Here is a 17,208-nt window from a genome sequence, read left to right as displayed (position 1 = left end):
AACCAATTATCATATTTCAGAACCTTTTTCATTAACACGAGGAGTAAAACAGGGATGTTCTGCATCTGGTTTATTATTTAATTTGGTTATTGAATCCTTAGCTGCAAAAATAAGAAGTGAAAATAATATTCATGGTATAAAAATTGGCTCACAGTATAATAAGCTATTGATGTATTGTGAGGACATCATTCTCTACCTGTCACATATTGACTCCTCTCTTCACTATATCAATAATGTCATCACTGAATATGGCTGTTTATAAGGGTATAAAGTAAATTGGGACAAATGTGAAATATTACCACTTAATAAACCTCTTCATATTATTGATAGCAACTCCTTTAAACCATTCCCTCCGGGTACTCCGGCTTCCTCCCACCTCCAAAGACATGCACCTGTGTTGGCCCTGCGATGAGGTGGCGACTTGTCCAGGGTGTACCTCGCCCTCCGCCCGATTGTAGCTGAGATAGGCTCCAGCGCCCCCCGCGACCCCGGAGGGAATAAGCGGTAGAAAATGGATGGATGGATGGAACTCCTTTAAACCGTTCAATGATTTAGTTGATCAATACAAAGTAGGAAATAATCTTTTTAATTGCATCTCTTTAAAACACGCTGTAAATAAATGCATATCCTCTGAAAGTATGTATTTAAATAGCCATGAACTGGATGATGCACTTTTTAATCAAGATACAATTAAGAAATTAATTAAACTATTTTATAGAATAATAAATGAACATCATACTAGAAATGCAAATGATGCATGTGTTCGGAAATGGATGATCGATTTAAATATTTCAGATGAAAGAGACATATCATGGAATGATATTTGGAAAAATGCCAATAAGCCCTTTAGAAGCATTAAAGACAAGCTGAGTCAATTTAAGATCTTGAATAGATTGTATTTTACATCTCCTCAGCTGTTTAAAATTGGTGTAGTAGATAGCAAGTTATGTATGAAGAGTCGGGCAATTGAGGGAACTCTAGTTCATTTATTGTGGGAATGTCAGAGAATAAAAGAGTTATGGTTGAAAACAACAAAAGAAGCAATCACATTCTTTAATATACACATCCCAATGAAACTGCAAACTTGTATTCTTGGTGATCTGCATCAATTTAGTAACATGTCATCAAAGAGTAAAAATGCATTTCTATCAATATGGATCATAACAAAAAGGGTAATATTAAAAAAATTGATAGATGTTGATAGTCCAACTCATACTGACTGATATACATGAGCTATGGAGATGATATCAGTAGAAAAAACTGCATTTAGTTTAGATAATAATGAGTCATATATTGGAATATGGGATCCATTATTTGCATTTGTTTTAACTATTAAATGAACCAAAAATATGACTTATTTTATCTTTTTGGAAAATATTGGACACGATGTGTTGTCAAGCTTATGAGATGTGATGCAAGTGTAAGCCACTGTGACACTATTGTTCATTTTTTTAAATGTTTTTATTTATTTTTTTATAAATGGCTTTAATGATAATGTCTGCTATGTTCTAATCACTGCTATGTTGGAATTGTTATTAATATTGATACTGTTGTTGACAATATTCATTTTTGTTTGACTGCTTTCGGATTGTTTTGTGTCATGTTTGTGTGTCTTCTCTATAGCTCTGTTTATTGCTATTCTGAATGTTGCTGGGTCAGGTTTGGTTTTGGAATTGGAATTGCATTATTATGGTATTGTTGTGTATTGTTTTGTTGGATTGATTAATAAAAAATAATATAAAATACATTTTTAAAAAAGAACACACAAAAAAGAGAGCCATGAGTTCTTGTCTCACACACAGATTGCAGATGACGGTGAAATAATAACAAAGTGCAGTTCCCCTATAACAAACGTTCATTGTGGACTCAATGATCAAAACAATTAAAAAGTGCCTTCAAAAGAAAAAGTGTGGGTTTTATGGAGTGTGAAAACATGATAAGTTGAAGTCTAAGGGTGTGTTGCATGTAAAACAAATTACTACAATAAGTCTCCCCCTAAAAAATATACTGTTATTCCTCTGTCGAGTTAGTTTATCCGTATCTCATGGAGTGACTGTAATACTTATAAAAGCATTATATTCTAACTCATTGCAAATATCCATGTGTTAATTAAATTGGCAAAGCGTGCAGTGGCCTGTGTCCTAAATTAATTGCTTTCCATCATCTATCTATTATTACCTTATGGTAGATGAGACCATGGTGTAATGCTAACATTGCTGTACATTCCCTTACATTCAATTTTCTTGAACATGATTGTTTATAGAACCCGGGCGCTCTTTTCCTATGTGTTCTTTTTTCTCAAGCTTGTTTTAAATGTGTGTCATGGTGCTCTCTGCTCAGTTAATTAAAGCCAGCTAAAGTGCATTGGCCTGTATCCTAATGCCATCAAATCCATAGCTTGGAGAGAAAACATTTACATGAATGTGCCATTAATACTGACTCCGCTGACTTTTCAATTCCCGCTAAGTATGATCTTATACAATAATTATTGCTGTGCATATGGGGAAAATTGTTGAGAAGGTCTCATGAAAGGAGCTGTGAACGTGGATGCTACCAATAATTAAATGAATAAAAGTGCACTGGGCTGTGTCTTTGAAAACAGCTTTGTGTAATAATAAATAAATAAAAAATGGCAATAATCTCTCTCCCTCTTTCTTTCTCTTTCTCAATTCTATTTTGAATGCTATCAGACACTGTAATGGAGTTTTGAAATGGGAACTTCTTGATAGCTGTCAGAAAGAAAGAACGAACAGGCAGCAGGCTTTGTATTTATCCTGTGTTTTAGAAAACAACCGAGGTCAGCAGTCTGCTTCCTATCTCAGCTATCAAATCTATGGATTGGATTATTTTACATTTTGATTGAAACGATGTCCACGCCAGATAAAAGCACAGACCGAGCCGTTGTAATTGAATCAGGGTGGAGTTGTTTATTCGCTTGATCTACAGCTGTGATTTTCTTGTCCTAACACCCAATGCATAAAAGATCCACTCTTGTTTAACACAGTGCTGATTAGATCTGTTTAAAATAACGAAACAAGAGGCGTCCGTGTCCGGAGATGGACCGAAATAAAGATAAAACATACAACGACATCAGGAGAAAGGGGAGGACTGGCGGAGCGCCATTCCTCTTAGCTCCTAGCTTCTCGATGGAAGTTTATGTTTGTCTTAGCACGTGTGTTTATAAAACCGTGTGTGTGTGTGTGTGTGTGTGTGTGTGTGTGTGTGTGTGTGTGTGTGTGTGTGTGTGTGTGTGTGTGTGTGTGTGTGTGTGTGTGTGTGTGTGTGTGTGAGTGTGTTCCATAACTGACTTGTTGAAGCACCATCTGGTTAACTTTTCATGTGTGATCAACATTAAAGGCAGAGATGCCAGATAAACATTATGCTTGGATAACATTTAAATGACATCTAAAATGAAGTTAATCTGAGATGGACATTTAAATGGTTTCTATAAAACTATGCACGCATATGACTAATTTATGTAATATGGGGTGATAAAAAGGCGATTAAAAATAAAACGAATGAGGCTGAGCCAGGTCGTGGTATTTTAACTCCTTTAAAATTTTTAATATTTTTCAAAACCAACTTGTCTTATCTATTGGTACCTGTTTGTGTGTATTTGGAGTTCCTGTTTTTTTCTGAAAATGTTAATTCAAACCATGGAGTCATGGCGGAGATATTTATAAAACAATGGTGCCTTCTTCCAAACTTGCTCCTAACGAGCCGTTTGAAATTTGAGATTATTGTGACATATTTTGCCATTGTTATGTTGGCGAATGCGTCCATACTTAATATGGTAATGTACAGGTTTACCCGAAGAGCTTTACACGAGTCCAACATGTTTTTATTCAGTTGTAGTCCAAAGTTGTTGTCAATAAGTTCCTTATTTTTCTCTATCCGAGGACCGGTTCCTACATGCACATGTATGCAACAATCCTCCACTGTTGCCATTTGTAATGGAAAGTAGGGTATAATTAATATCTTTCAGTAGAGTCAATTTGGAAGCGCTAAAAACTACAACATGGCTGATGGGGTGGAGATGAAGTCGAAGCGAGCTTTGCCTGGAAGAGTTCTTTGGCGCGTAAATAAGACCACCGACAAAACATTCTGAAAACACCGTCAAATAGCGCCTGAAGATCTGTAAAAACATAATCACTACATGTTATCTAGACCAGTGGTACCCAACTACCGGTCCGGGGACTGCTACCGGTCCGTGGCGCATTTGCTACCAGGCCGCAGAGAAACATTACATCATTTATAAACTTTTGCCTGTCCCACTAGACACACCAATGAGCTTGTTTATAGATATACAATAACACTCCTCATAGTAAGTTGTCATTTCTAATATTTGTTATAGCTTTATGACATGATACAATGAACATTAATGAACATCAATCCATCCATCCATTTTCTACCGCTTGTCAAAATATAAATGTGACAGATTGTAGCCAAAGGCTGATTTCCATCTGCATGTCATTGCAAAGAAACAAGCTCAGGGCTCCAACTCATTCAGGGTTATAGTGAGTTGTATTTTTCATACACTTATTTTTGCTATATTTTTATCTGGCACAGGTGGAAAGCCGGTCCCTGAAAATAATGCCTACATTAAACCGGTCCGTGGTGCAAAAAAGGTTAGGGACCACTGATCTAGACCACTAGCAAATGTTTTAAATTCAGAAAAAAAACATATTATAATTGTACAATAGTTTTGTTTTAAATAAATGGTTGTGTCAGGAAGACGTGTCAGTGAAGAAAAAGATAAATGTGCGTGAGCAAAAATGACTAGTGGTGGTAGTGCTGCACCCCGTTTGAAAGATAGTCGCTACAAAATTATGTAAAACTTTAGAAGAGTTGGGTGACTGATTACTCCTAAAATATCGTATTTTCCGGACTATAACGCACATCAGGATATAATATGTTTCCATATACTCGTCGTACCGGACTATAAGCTACATATATATATATATATATATATATATATATATATATATATATATATATATATATATATATATATATATATATACGTTGTGAATATAAATATTTACACAAAGATTCTGCAAATGTTTATTTATTTGCCTTAATTGTTTCCAAAAGCTGTATGTAACACGGCAGTAAAATGGCTGATGAAAAACAAAACAGAAGTCATTGTCATGAACCCACTAGCTGCGGAAGCCAGCTCACCAGTTAGCCAAACAGACTCAATAACTCCACAGTGACGTCATGGTGAGTTTACTGAATAATTTGTGAAATTGAAACAATACAAAAATAATGCCATTGTAAGTTAATAATACTAACACACACTCATAAATGTGTTAGCATATTAACTAATGCGAACAATGTTAGCGTCAGTACATTACAATACCACATACAAATATGCATTAACACACTCCTCCAGACATCACACATGGGGCAGTTTAGTAAGTATAACAATTTTTAGTTTTAGTGTAAAAAAAAAAAAAAGCACTACTCTGAAGCACCTGTAGTCAGCAAATTCATCCAAAAGATGGCACCATACTACACACAATAAAACAGCGTCTTAGTGTTTTTGCTTGTTTTTGTTTCTGTTTGTATAAAATAATTTTAATTATTGCCATTAGCAAAGAAACATCCATTAATTAGCCGCTCCGTCTTATAAGTCACAGGGTCCAAAGTTTAGAAAAAAAGTAGCAGTTTATAATCCGAAATTTACGGTCAATTTAATCTGTGTAATTTCTAACAAAATGAGTTGATACAGTAGCCTGTTTAGGTTTTTTTTTCATAAGAATGTGACGTTATGTGGACAGTGTGTGTGTGTGTGTGTGTGTGTGTGTGTGTGTGTGTGCGTGTGTGTGTGTGTGTGTGTGTGTGTGTGTGTGTGTGTGTGTGTGTGTGTGTGTGTGTGTGTGTGTGTGTGTGTGTGTGTGTGTGTGTGTGTGTGTGTCAAATGTCAATCAATCAATCAATGTTTATTTATATAGCCCTAAATCACAAGTGTCTCAAAGGGCTGTACAAGCCACAACGACATCCTCGGTACAGAGCCCACATACGGGCAAGGAAAAACTCACCCCAGTGGGACGTCGGTGAATGACTATGAGAAACCTTGGAGATGACCGCATATGTGGGTAACCCCCCCCCTCTAGGGGAAATGTATCAGATAGGACATACATCAATCAGTCTGAGGAGTAAAAGAATGTTGGCACTGTATTCAAAGACATTTATATGCCATCGCCTAACATTTAGACGTCGTATCAGTCAGGTACAACCCTAACATACTTTGCTTTTAGTCTTTGAATTAAAACCTAACATATGATGCTTTAGCCTTGACAGAACATCATGTATGAATGTACAATGCTTTCGTCTTTGAAGGTTGTTCAAAGTCCCCGACATCTGCTTAGTCATTTGTTCAGTGTCAAAGGTTCATACAATTGTAAGCATACTGTCTTCTGTACTAATCTATTTAATTGGCATCATCAATACACCAAGCTTGCCTTTCTTCTTACTGAAACCAGCTCCCCCTTCCAAACTGAGCCTACTCCCTCCCTTCCACTTGTATTGTATAAAAGAATGACACATCTCTCACTTTGCGCTCATTTCCTTTCATATCTGCTATGAATATGTGTCTTTTGAGATGCTCGAGCTTCTCAAATGAATCGAAGAAAATAAATGTTTGTTTGACTACTTGATTAGAAAATTTCCCAATACAGCACTTTCTTATCTGAACTGTTACCCAGCGACAATTCTGTGTGTCGCTGAAGTATCCACAGACTGTAGAAATGTGCGTAGGTTAGCCATGAACTTAGCGTGAGGCAGCGCACAGTTCCACTTCAACATCTGTCTTGCTACCTCTCATCTTTGCTGTGAAAGACAGCGTACGCCATGTTTTTGTGCGTAAGCAAGCTTGTTACATGAGGGCTCTGGTGTGAACTTGAGTGCACGTCACTGGTGTGTACCCAGCTTTACATACTTACCTGCAGTGTTCCATATGCAATTAACAGCATTAACACACTTAAAGTTCTTGTCCAGTTTGGTAATTTGTGGCCTCATTTGTACTTTTTGTATTTAGTTCTTGGGATCAAAATGTTTAACAACTGTTCAAAGGAGGTCAACTTACCAAAATCAGCATTGAATCAAGTATGTTACTTTCCACCACTGAATAAATATATATGTTATATATTTTAAATATCGGGTACCCCAAAGGGTAGTACCTCCTTTTAAGGAACCAGTGATTTAGTCAATCTTATTTATGAGGACTAATTAATTCAAGTCTCACAATGGATGGCTGATTATCAAATAATCATTCTTATCACTTTTGGGAGTATAGGATGCTCATTGCTCATCCATCATGTTGAGAAAAAGGTGACACATGCCCCAATGAACAATGCCTGCTGGTTTCACTCTTTGAGAGATTGTTTATTAAAGTATCCCTTGTACAACAATAACAATGTCAGGAAAACAAGCTAACTCTGAAACAGATTCACATTTGCATTTTTATTTAAGTGTCTATGAACCACCATGAATGTTTTATTATGCATGAAGGATACATCAACGATTTAAACCACTCCTAATTTAAACTTTTTGCTACTGCTTACGCCACTTTGCTAAAACACAAAAATATCTTGCGTTATTCTGTATTTCATATGTAAAACATACTTTAATAATTAGCGATGATTGGGAATGTATTTCCAAGCACAAAACAACAAAGAATATCAAATAAACTCAACACAAAACTGTCAATTTTGGCATATGCCGATTTTTTCTCAAAAAGTGGGGTGATGATCGGTGTTAGGGGGGGCATGAACATGCTTTTGTCTCCTGGGAGGTCTTGGGGCGTCGGCGTGACAGAAAATAATCGTCAACCGCGACAGTATACATCGATGTATCAACACTGAACTTTACTTGGGACACAAAGCCGCAGTGTAATATTTGACATTTACTGACATTCACATTAGGCCAAGATGTGTCACAAAGAGTAACCTTTGGCCTGTATCCGTGCCATCTGCATTTTACTGCATTTTACTCTACCTTATCCAAAACATGTGAGCTTTGTTTTTTTAAATGAAAGACACTAAGCATGTTTTTTTTAATGATTCCGGCTGTTACAGATGCTGTTGGGTCACTCCACTATAATCAATCATCTCTATTAGCGGCCATATCTTGCGCTCCACCAGCCATGACCCCTAGACAGCTGAGCTCAGATGTTATCACAGCATGCATGCAGCGTTTTCCTTTCCCTGACGCCCCTGTGTTACAGTACAACTCTTTCTCCTGTCTGCTCCTGTGGTGTTATGAGCATCCTGTTGTCTTGTAAGTATTTTATCAGGCAGCTGCAATTGCACCTTTTGGCACCTTGCAACCCTATACAACCTGGGGTATCTCTAGTGACTGAACTCTGTAGAGAATGGGGAGACAGACATTAAACAGTCATCTGTATACTGTCTGTCCAATTAGTGATCCACTTAGAATGACATAATTTTTTTCGGACATTCATTTAAACGTATTGCAACTGCGAAATTCAAAATATAAACTTCTCTCCATAAAAATAAAATAAAATAATCCAATGAATCTATAATTTCACACAGAGATACTGGTTAAAAATGTAGATTTTCATTGAACGATTCAGCCCATTCACATAACCTGATGTTAATATTTGTACTTTTTGTCATATGTTGCTTTTAAAAGAACATGAACTAAAAATATACAGTGCTTCCAGAAAGTATTCACTGCGCTTAACTTTTTCTCTATTGTGTTATGTTACAGCGCTATTCTAAAATGGAATACATTCATTTGTGGCCTTAAAATTCTACAGACAATACCCCATAATAACATTGTGAAAAGTTTTTAAATGTTTTTGTGCACATTTATTAAAACTAAAAAACTGAATAATCACATGTACATAAGTATTCACAACCTTTGCTCAATACATTGTTTATGCATATTTGGCAGCAATTACAGCCTCAAGTATTTTTGAATACGATGCCACAAGCTTGGCACACCTATCTTTGGGCAGTTTTGCCCCTTTTAGAATAGGGCTGAAACATAACAAAATGTGAAATAAGTGAATACTTTCTGGAGGCACTGTAAACATAGGAAGATGTCTAATCTACCCTATGGAACACTTCTCCCCTTCTCGATCGCAACCTAGCTGGTCAAGACCGATACCGATCTCACAAAGCTTCTGTTTTTCCTTGCCACCATCGCCAAATGCTTGCTCACAAACAGTTCTCAAGTTTTTGACACTGAATTTATGTCACTGAAGTTTGAATTTTACGAACAAAATGTTTTGCATCAAATTGTACTGCAAATTTCATTGAATAAAGATTTATGAGCAAAAATGGTGTGTTTAAATGTATTTTTGTCACAATACAGTGTTTTAAAATAAAATTTATAAATATTCAGTACAGTAAAATGCAGTGCAGAAATATTTGTTGCTTCAAAATCCAAGACCCACTTTTGGTATCCATCCATACATCCATCCATTTTCTACCGCTTGTCACTTTTGGGGTCACTTTCGGTATATTTAGACGAAAGCAATCGATCAAGTCTCAGAACCAGCCAATAAGGTGTCAAGACTGCAACCATGTGACACGGTTCTTGTAAATCAGCAGCAAAGAAGAAGTTTATGCTGCATTACGCGCTACAGCAAAGATAAGTAATTTATGATTTGAGATACACAAAGAGGAACTGTTTGCTTCAGAGATTCATTTGCACAATTTCTGTATGTCATTTAGTGCTGCCATATATTGATTGATATCCTCACAATGGTTTGGTCAGAATCCTGTCTGACATATTGTTGAGCTTTACATCAATACACATTAAAAAAAGAAAGCACAAGTAAGAATTAAACAGAGATGTTTACATGTGGATGCCAGAGTTTGACCTTTTTGCTCAAGATTGGCAACTCTTTTGACGCAAACAAAAAAAAACACCCAGACACAAGCTCTAATGGAGAACGCCCTCAAAGCAATAATGTGGAAATGTTAACAGCTTACAATTAAAAATGTGATTTATGATCCGAGCAGCTGTTAAATGACACGGCTGCCCCAACAATATCGATTTCCATATCATTAGCATGATAGTTTTATTGTCCTATAATTGCTAAATAAAACGACTCCTACCTGGCAAACCTTTATTGCATATCAGGGCCTCTTAAACGAGCAAAATGTTGCTTCACACAAGTAACATGGGTCAATTGCAGCCGGGGATAGTCGGGGGTAATGATTACATCATTAAAATTTAGTCCATGCTTCACAGAGCATAGAGAAAATTAACTTCCCCCCACCAAACCCATTTTTCTGCTGAACATGAAATAATGATTTTCTGCCAGTATAATTACAAAGCTAACATCTGATAGAGTCAGCATCCGGGGGGGAGGATTATCACATGCATGAGTATTAGACCTCATTACCAGCTTGACTGCAAAATTATTACATCTTGTAATTGGATGGTGAGATTTATACACAGATTGGGCCAGGGTTCCTCGGTAAGATTGTAATTACAGGCTTCGCTGGTTCGCTACTTATCACACTGCATACAGGAGGGAGGAGGGACAGAAAACAAGCAGAGAAAAGAGGAAGGAGGAGAGGAAGAACCGTGTCATTAAGCAGGGCTCCCCTATCAATGGCAGAAAGGCGCTGTGGCCAAGCTGTACGGATGGGGAGAGTGGGAAACATCCACCCTCTCCTGCTCTATTTATGAGGCCAAATAGCCGAGGTGTTTGCAGAAGGGGGTGTAAAGGGGGTGGGCATTTATTATTACTGGGGTTCCTCTTCCTGACAAATGGGATTTCATTTATTTAACCCCTGCTGATCTGTTTCAACAAAATGTATAAACAGGCCATCCATTTTTTTTTTTTTTTCTACAACTGCCGCCGAGTCAATGCCTCAATTATCTAAAGGCTAACTGAGTGTTAAAGTGAGCCATCTGCCAGTGGGAAGCTCATTGATTTAATTTGCCTTGTAGATTTACCCACCCTGCAACAGTAGTTCCGAGTGGTGTCCGCAGAAGAAGAAGGGACATATACACATATCCCTCATTGAACTTGAGTTCACACAGAACGGGAGACCTTTGCGAGTTTGTTACACACACTGATCCATCCTCAGTGTGCCTACAATGCCTCTATACTTCGCATAGTGCTGCAATATGGACAATATGTAAGAGAAAAAAGTGTTAAATGAAATCAATATGTAGCTTAAATTTGTTGAGGAGAATCTCAACTATTGTGTACTTTAGTGTTGTTTTTGTAGACAGCAAATCTCTGCCTGTACTATATGATCATTGATGCAATGAGTGGTAACAAGTGAGTACATTTGTCATCCCTGCATTCATGTTCCATGATAAATGAGTGGGTGATGTGTCAATTGTGTGTGCGTGTGTGTGTTTGAGCATCTAATCTTTTATGCAAACCCCACACACAAATCAGTGTGCCAGCAGCAGTAAATGAGTTGTTACTGAAGTTCATTACCAACAGGCCAGATTGGATCAATACTAGTATCATTCAATGCTCACAGTTGCAGCAGGTCTGACCCGTGCAGACATGCAGATTCAGAAGGGAACACGGGTCTGTGTAAGTGTATTGTTTGTTAGTATGGTCACATGTGTCATGTTCCATCATGACTGTTTTGGAGTTTTGTGTTATTTTTCCTGTGTTAGGTGTTTCTTCCTGTCCAGCGTTTGTCTTTCTGTGACTTCATTACTGCTTTGTCTACACAACCGCTTTCTTTTAGGGATGCCCTGAGCGCAGCCTTCATGGACCGGTGAAACCGCTCACACATACCATTGACCTGTGGGTAATACACCATCATGTGGTGGAGTTTCACTCCCAAGCTCTCCGCCACAGCAGGCCAGAGCTCAGAAGTGAACTCGGAGCCCCGGTCGGATGAGATGTCTGATGGGGTACCGAAACAGGCAACCCAAGTGCCAATAGACGCGTGCTACCTCTGTGGAGGTGGCTGACGTCAGAGGTACTGCCTTTGGCCAGCAGGTGGTCTTGTCGACCATCGTGAGGAGGTATGTGCAGCTGGGCGAAGATGGGAGAGGCCCGACCAGGTCTACATTGACATGGTCAAAACGGCGTTCCGGAACCGTAAACAGTGCCAGTGGAGCCCTGGTGTGGCAGTGCACTTTCGAGCACTCGCATGGCACGCGTGTGGCAGCCCAGCCTATAACGTCCGAATTTTGCAAATACCAGCCGCTGGGAAAGTTGGGAAAGACTGTGGATTAAGTCGCCTCCAAACAACGGGCACAACGGGCCGTGGGCGACCCGTAGCAATGTCACAAAGGAGCCTAACACCTGTGTCCTCAAATGAAACCTCAGAAACTGTAGCCCTGTGGCTGCAGCCTTCAGAGCTCGGATGTCCGGGTCGTTGGCTTGGTCAACTGCCATCTGTGCAAAATCAAGCCCCACATGGACAGCGCTTGGGAGAGGCACTCAGCAACGACATTGTTCTTACCATCAAGATGCTATATGTCTGTCGTAAACTCTGAGACGTAGGAGAGGTGCCTCTGTTGCCAAGCCAACCACGGTTTGGCCGTCTTGACCATCACAAAAGTGAGGGGTTTGTGGTCCAGAAAAGCTGTGAAATGCCTTCCTTCAAGCAGTGAACGGAAATGACGTATGGCCAGATAGAGGCTGAGGAGCTCACAGTCAAACGTGCTATATTTCCGCTCGCAGGGGTGCAACTGTCTGCTAAAGAAAGCCAAAGGTTGCCAAGTGCCACCCATCCACTGCTCATGCACTGCACCTACAGCATAGTCTGAAGCGCCCTTTGGGATTGCAATCGGAGCATCAGGTAACGGGTCCGCCAGCAGGGTAGCGTTAGCTAGAACAGACTTAACCCCCACAAAAGCACTGTGCCGCGCGTCGAAGCAGACCACCTCGTGCTTGGGCGCAGCCCCTTTAAGAGCATCATACAGCGGCCGCATGAGGTCAGCTGCCCGGGGGATGAAAAGATGGTACCGAATTCAGCTCTAGCAATGGAGAGCTTTGCAAGGTCCAAGTGCCGGGCTCATGCGTGCACAGTGGGGCCCGTGGTGGAAATGTGGTGTTCCACACCATGCTTGGCGGTAGCTGACGAGAACGTGGGATGTGCCAGGGTGGGGAACTCAGCAAGGAGGCTAAGAAAGATGTATGTGGTGGGTAGCACGCTGGAAAACCTGATGGAATGTGTCGTACTGGCAGCGTTGGCTAAAGCAGCCTGCACCTGAGAAGGCAGGAGTCCCAGGAAAAGCTGCAGGAATAGGAAACCAGGCCTGTGCTCACTTAAGAGGTCTAGCATTTTGTCCGTAAGTTCTGAGGGCTTGCAATCGCCAAGCTCCTGCACCGAAAAAAAGGCGGCTAATCGCAAAGTTTGAATGTTTTTAAGAGGTGAGCCTTCAACGTGAGATACATGCTCCCTTCCAGTGGACGCCTAAGGACGCTAACCACTCTGGTCGCCGTTGCACTCCCGAGGGAGGAAATTACATAATAACACTTGGTGTCGTCCTCAGTGATACCACACAGCGCGGACTGTGCTTCAGCCTGGGCAAACCATGCAGTCGCGGAAGATTCCCAGAACTCAAACAGTTTCATTGAAACCGCTTTCGCCGTCGTGGTCGATAATATTCACTGAATGCATTCAGTGAAGCGTTGTGGGCACCAGTTTTGCGCTTGTAATGCGAAAGAAACACAACTTGAAATAGCTTTGACACACAAACGTGTGCGCCGTTTTTTCACACAAAGAGCAGAAGTGTGTTTTTTACATAAAGCCACTCAAAATGGCGGTGACAACAAACCCCCACCTTTGGGTAAAATTTAAAGGGGCCGCACCGAATTACTCACTCTTAACTGCATATATGAATGGTAAACAAGAAAAAGAATGGTGAACAAGAACAATGGCAGTGAATAATGACGACATAGTCAAGTAAACAGTGTGGTGAATTATGTCCTTAAAGCGCTACAGACTTATTTAGAAAAGCATGACGAGAGACATATTCTGACAGGCTCCAAGGTGGGCAGTACTGTCTCCAGTTCACGTCTGCTGCTGAGCGGTAAATACATTTGTGGTCAAAAGATTCCAGCCTTTTCGGTAGGTGAATGTTCAATTTCAGTCAAAGAAAGTTGCATGTTTTCCTTTCACCAGATTTTCAGTTATTACCATTATACAGGGAAAACTAAAAAAAATAGAATACTGTTTAAAAGTCCATTCATGTTAGCAATTTAACTTCAAATTTGAAACTAATATGTAATATTAACTCTTTATTTATTATAATGTTGAGTTTTTGAAACCTCGCATTTTCCGAGATTTTCAGTTCAAGGTTTTCATAAACTGTAAAGCCCATCCATCCATCCATCCATTTCCTACCGCTTGTCCCTTTCGGGGTCGCAGGGGGTGCGGGAGCCTATCTCAGCTGTATTCGCCTGATTATCAAAATTATAATAAATTAAGGCTTCCTTAACACTACACGGCAGAATCGGCGCAGAGCCTCAGGAAAATGAGAAGCGTGAGTGAAGACATTGGCGTTGTTAGGCCTATTTTAGGGGGGCTCAAGCCCCCCTAAAATGTTCTTAAGCCCCCCTAAATAATTTGATGTTAAAAAAAAAATAATAATAATAATTTTTTTTTTATTTTTTTTTTTTACAAATACATGCCGACATATTCATTATAAAGTGGCCCGAATATGAGGTTAAATAAATAATCATATAACCTGTCATTATTCACTCAGTTTCCCCTCACTTCATAGTGTAAGGTAGAGAGCCCCTTTAGTGCGTCGGTATCCAATCCATTCCACTTGTTCATATAGAAAATGCCCACATCACTCAAAATCCAGTCCGCATTTCCTCTGCGACCTTGCTTGCGGTCCTGCAGGTGTACGAAGCACATTAGCACACAGCACTGCAGAACAAGAACCTTGTGTCTGCAATTGTAAATAATTTAGTTTTCAAGTTTTGTGTTTCTTGTAGAATCTATATAAAGTAATATACATTAGCCTATTGTTAAAATAATGAAAACAACATCATTAAATATATTTGTTTTTATTGTATTGTTACATTAATAGCTGTTGTATTATTATAGGATGGCTTGTTAAACATTTCATAGGATTTTCAGAGGGTGGAAAAACCAAGACATTTAATACAAAATGTAAAATGAATAAATACAGAAAAAGAAAAAGAAAAAAAATGGTTAAAAACCATCATCCCGGGGAGCATTTCATTTCGTCCCGTGCATTTTTTTTACCGTCCCCGGGACGACGGGACTACGTTAATCTCAAACCCTGGAAGTTACATTTTATTGTTTGCATTATTTGTTTCAGCATTGCACTTTGAAGATGGTCCCTCAGCTCTTTGACAACTTTGGCTCTTTTTCAGATCAGCAGACTAAGTCTTTCTTATTTACAGTATATATACATGTTTCTCATTTCTATTCAGACTTCCATATATATTTAATTTCCTTAACGGCTTGCCTTAATATATATATATATAAATATATTATATACAAGCCAAATTATCCCGATCCAGATATTACTTTAATTGAAATAATTAAGTAATATTTCCAGGGCTTGAATTTACAACCATTTTAGTCACATATGTGCCCAAAATGTAATCTGTGCAACTTCAAAATATTTGGGAACAAACAATTATTGTATTGTGAGCGAAAGTGGTGGCATTAGCCTCTATGTTGTGAATGAATAACATAGAGGCTAATGCCATGACTTTCATTGTGTTTCAGTGTATCTTGAAGGATCATGCAAGTCATTGTTTCTTGTTGGTGCTGTAAACAAAATGTCACTGTGCAAACCCATGTTTGTTGTTGTACTGAACACAGATTGAAAATAAACCGACTGTAATAATAATAATAACAATGAATAATTTCTAAGTCTTCGTTAGCCGTTTGTGAAGTTTTGTGCTCGTGCTCTACGTTCGCTTGCATCCTGTGCATCTCCTGGGGGCTAAGCCCCCCCCCCCCCCCCCCCCTGTCCTTAAAAGCTTGAAAGCCCCTGAGTGAAGATGAACACAACTGGAAGGGTGAACCATCAGGAATCTACTGGAGCCAAGTGGATGGACTGGAAAGCTTAAGTAGTCAGGAGAAAATGACTATCTGATGTGCGCGCATGTGGCTCCACCCCAGGACCCAGAAACCAGGCACTAAGGTTGGGCAGATTGATCCAAATGTTGATAGTATCGATACAAAGGTAAGTATTGGTATCGGATCGATACTAGCATAATGAGATTGATATTTCTGTTGTAGTTTATCTTCTATAAGTTCAACAAATCACTCAGATTTCTTTACAGAGTATGTGTGAGCGCAGCACTCCTCTCCACCTCTCAGTCCGCTCACTCAGATCCACTAGGCCCCTCTCCTCTTATTCCTCCACCCCCGCTGCCCGCCAATCAGAGCAGGAACAGACTGGTGTGATGGCGAAGAGGAAGAGGAGTGCTGTGTGGAGCTTTTTTTACAGTGTCAGACAGAGAAACTGCGAGCTGTGTCATATGCAGTAAAGCTATACGATCCTGTTGTAACACTACAAACATGTACAAGCACTTAAAAGCTGTACACCCAAACGCAAATGCTGAGCTGCAAAGCAGGGAGGAGGAGGAAGCTCCCCAAACCCCTACCAGACCCCTGGCAGAGAGACAAACGGCACAGAGGGCTTTTAAAAACCTCAACCAGATCCAGGTAGCAATTTTTAGATGTGAAAGTTATTTCCAGCATTAATTCATGTTGTATTTAAAGTGTAATTTGTGGTCAGAGATATAATTTGTCAGAAATATTAAACTAGTATTAGATATTCAGTCAGATGAAATACATCTTCATTGTTTTACTTAAACAAAACAAAAAAATATATAATCATTTACATTTCTCAATTCTCCAGTTTTGTGTTCATGTTTGCAACTTTGGTTAAGAAATAAATTGTTCTTATTTCGCTTAAATCTGTGTTTTATTTCTACCATAAATATAATCAATTAATTAAAGGCTAAAGTACAAAATCATTTAATGATCCGGCATTTTCAACTAAAAAATATTGATATCTGCAATACTGACCCTGAAATTACTTAAATGGATTCACTGCAAAAAGTCAGAGTTCAAAAACAAGGAAATAAAATAAAAAAAATTAGGGGTATTTTATTTGAACTAAGCAAAATTATCTGCCAAAAGAACAAGAAAATTCGGCTTGTCAAAGCTTTCCAAAACAAGTAAAATTAGCTAACCTCAATGAACCCAAAAATACCTTAAAATAAGTATATTGTCACTA

This window comes from Entelurus aequoreus, linkage group LG11 (assembly GCF_033978785.1).
Source record: "Entelurus aequoreus isolate RoL-2023_Sb linkage group LG11, RoL_Eaeq_v1.1, whole genome shotgun sequence".
In the NCBI taxonomy this organism is placed as follows: Eukaryota; Metazoa; Chordata; class Actinopteri; order Syngnathiformes; family Syngnathidae; genus Entelurus; species Entelurus aequoreus.
Note: the sequence above shows the minus strand (reverse complement) of the source record.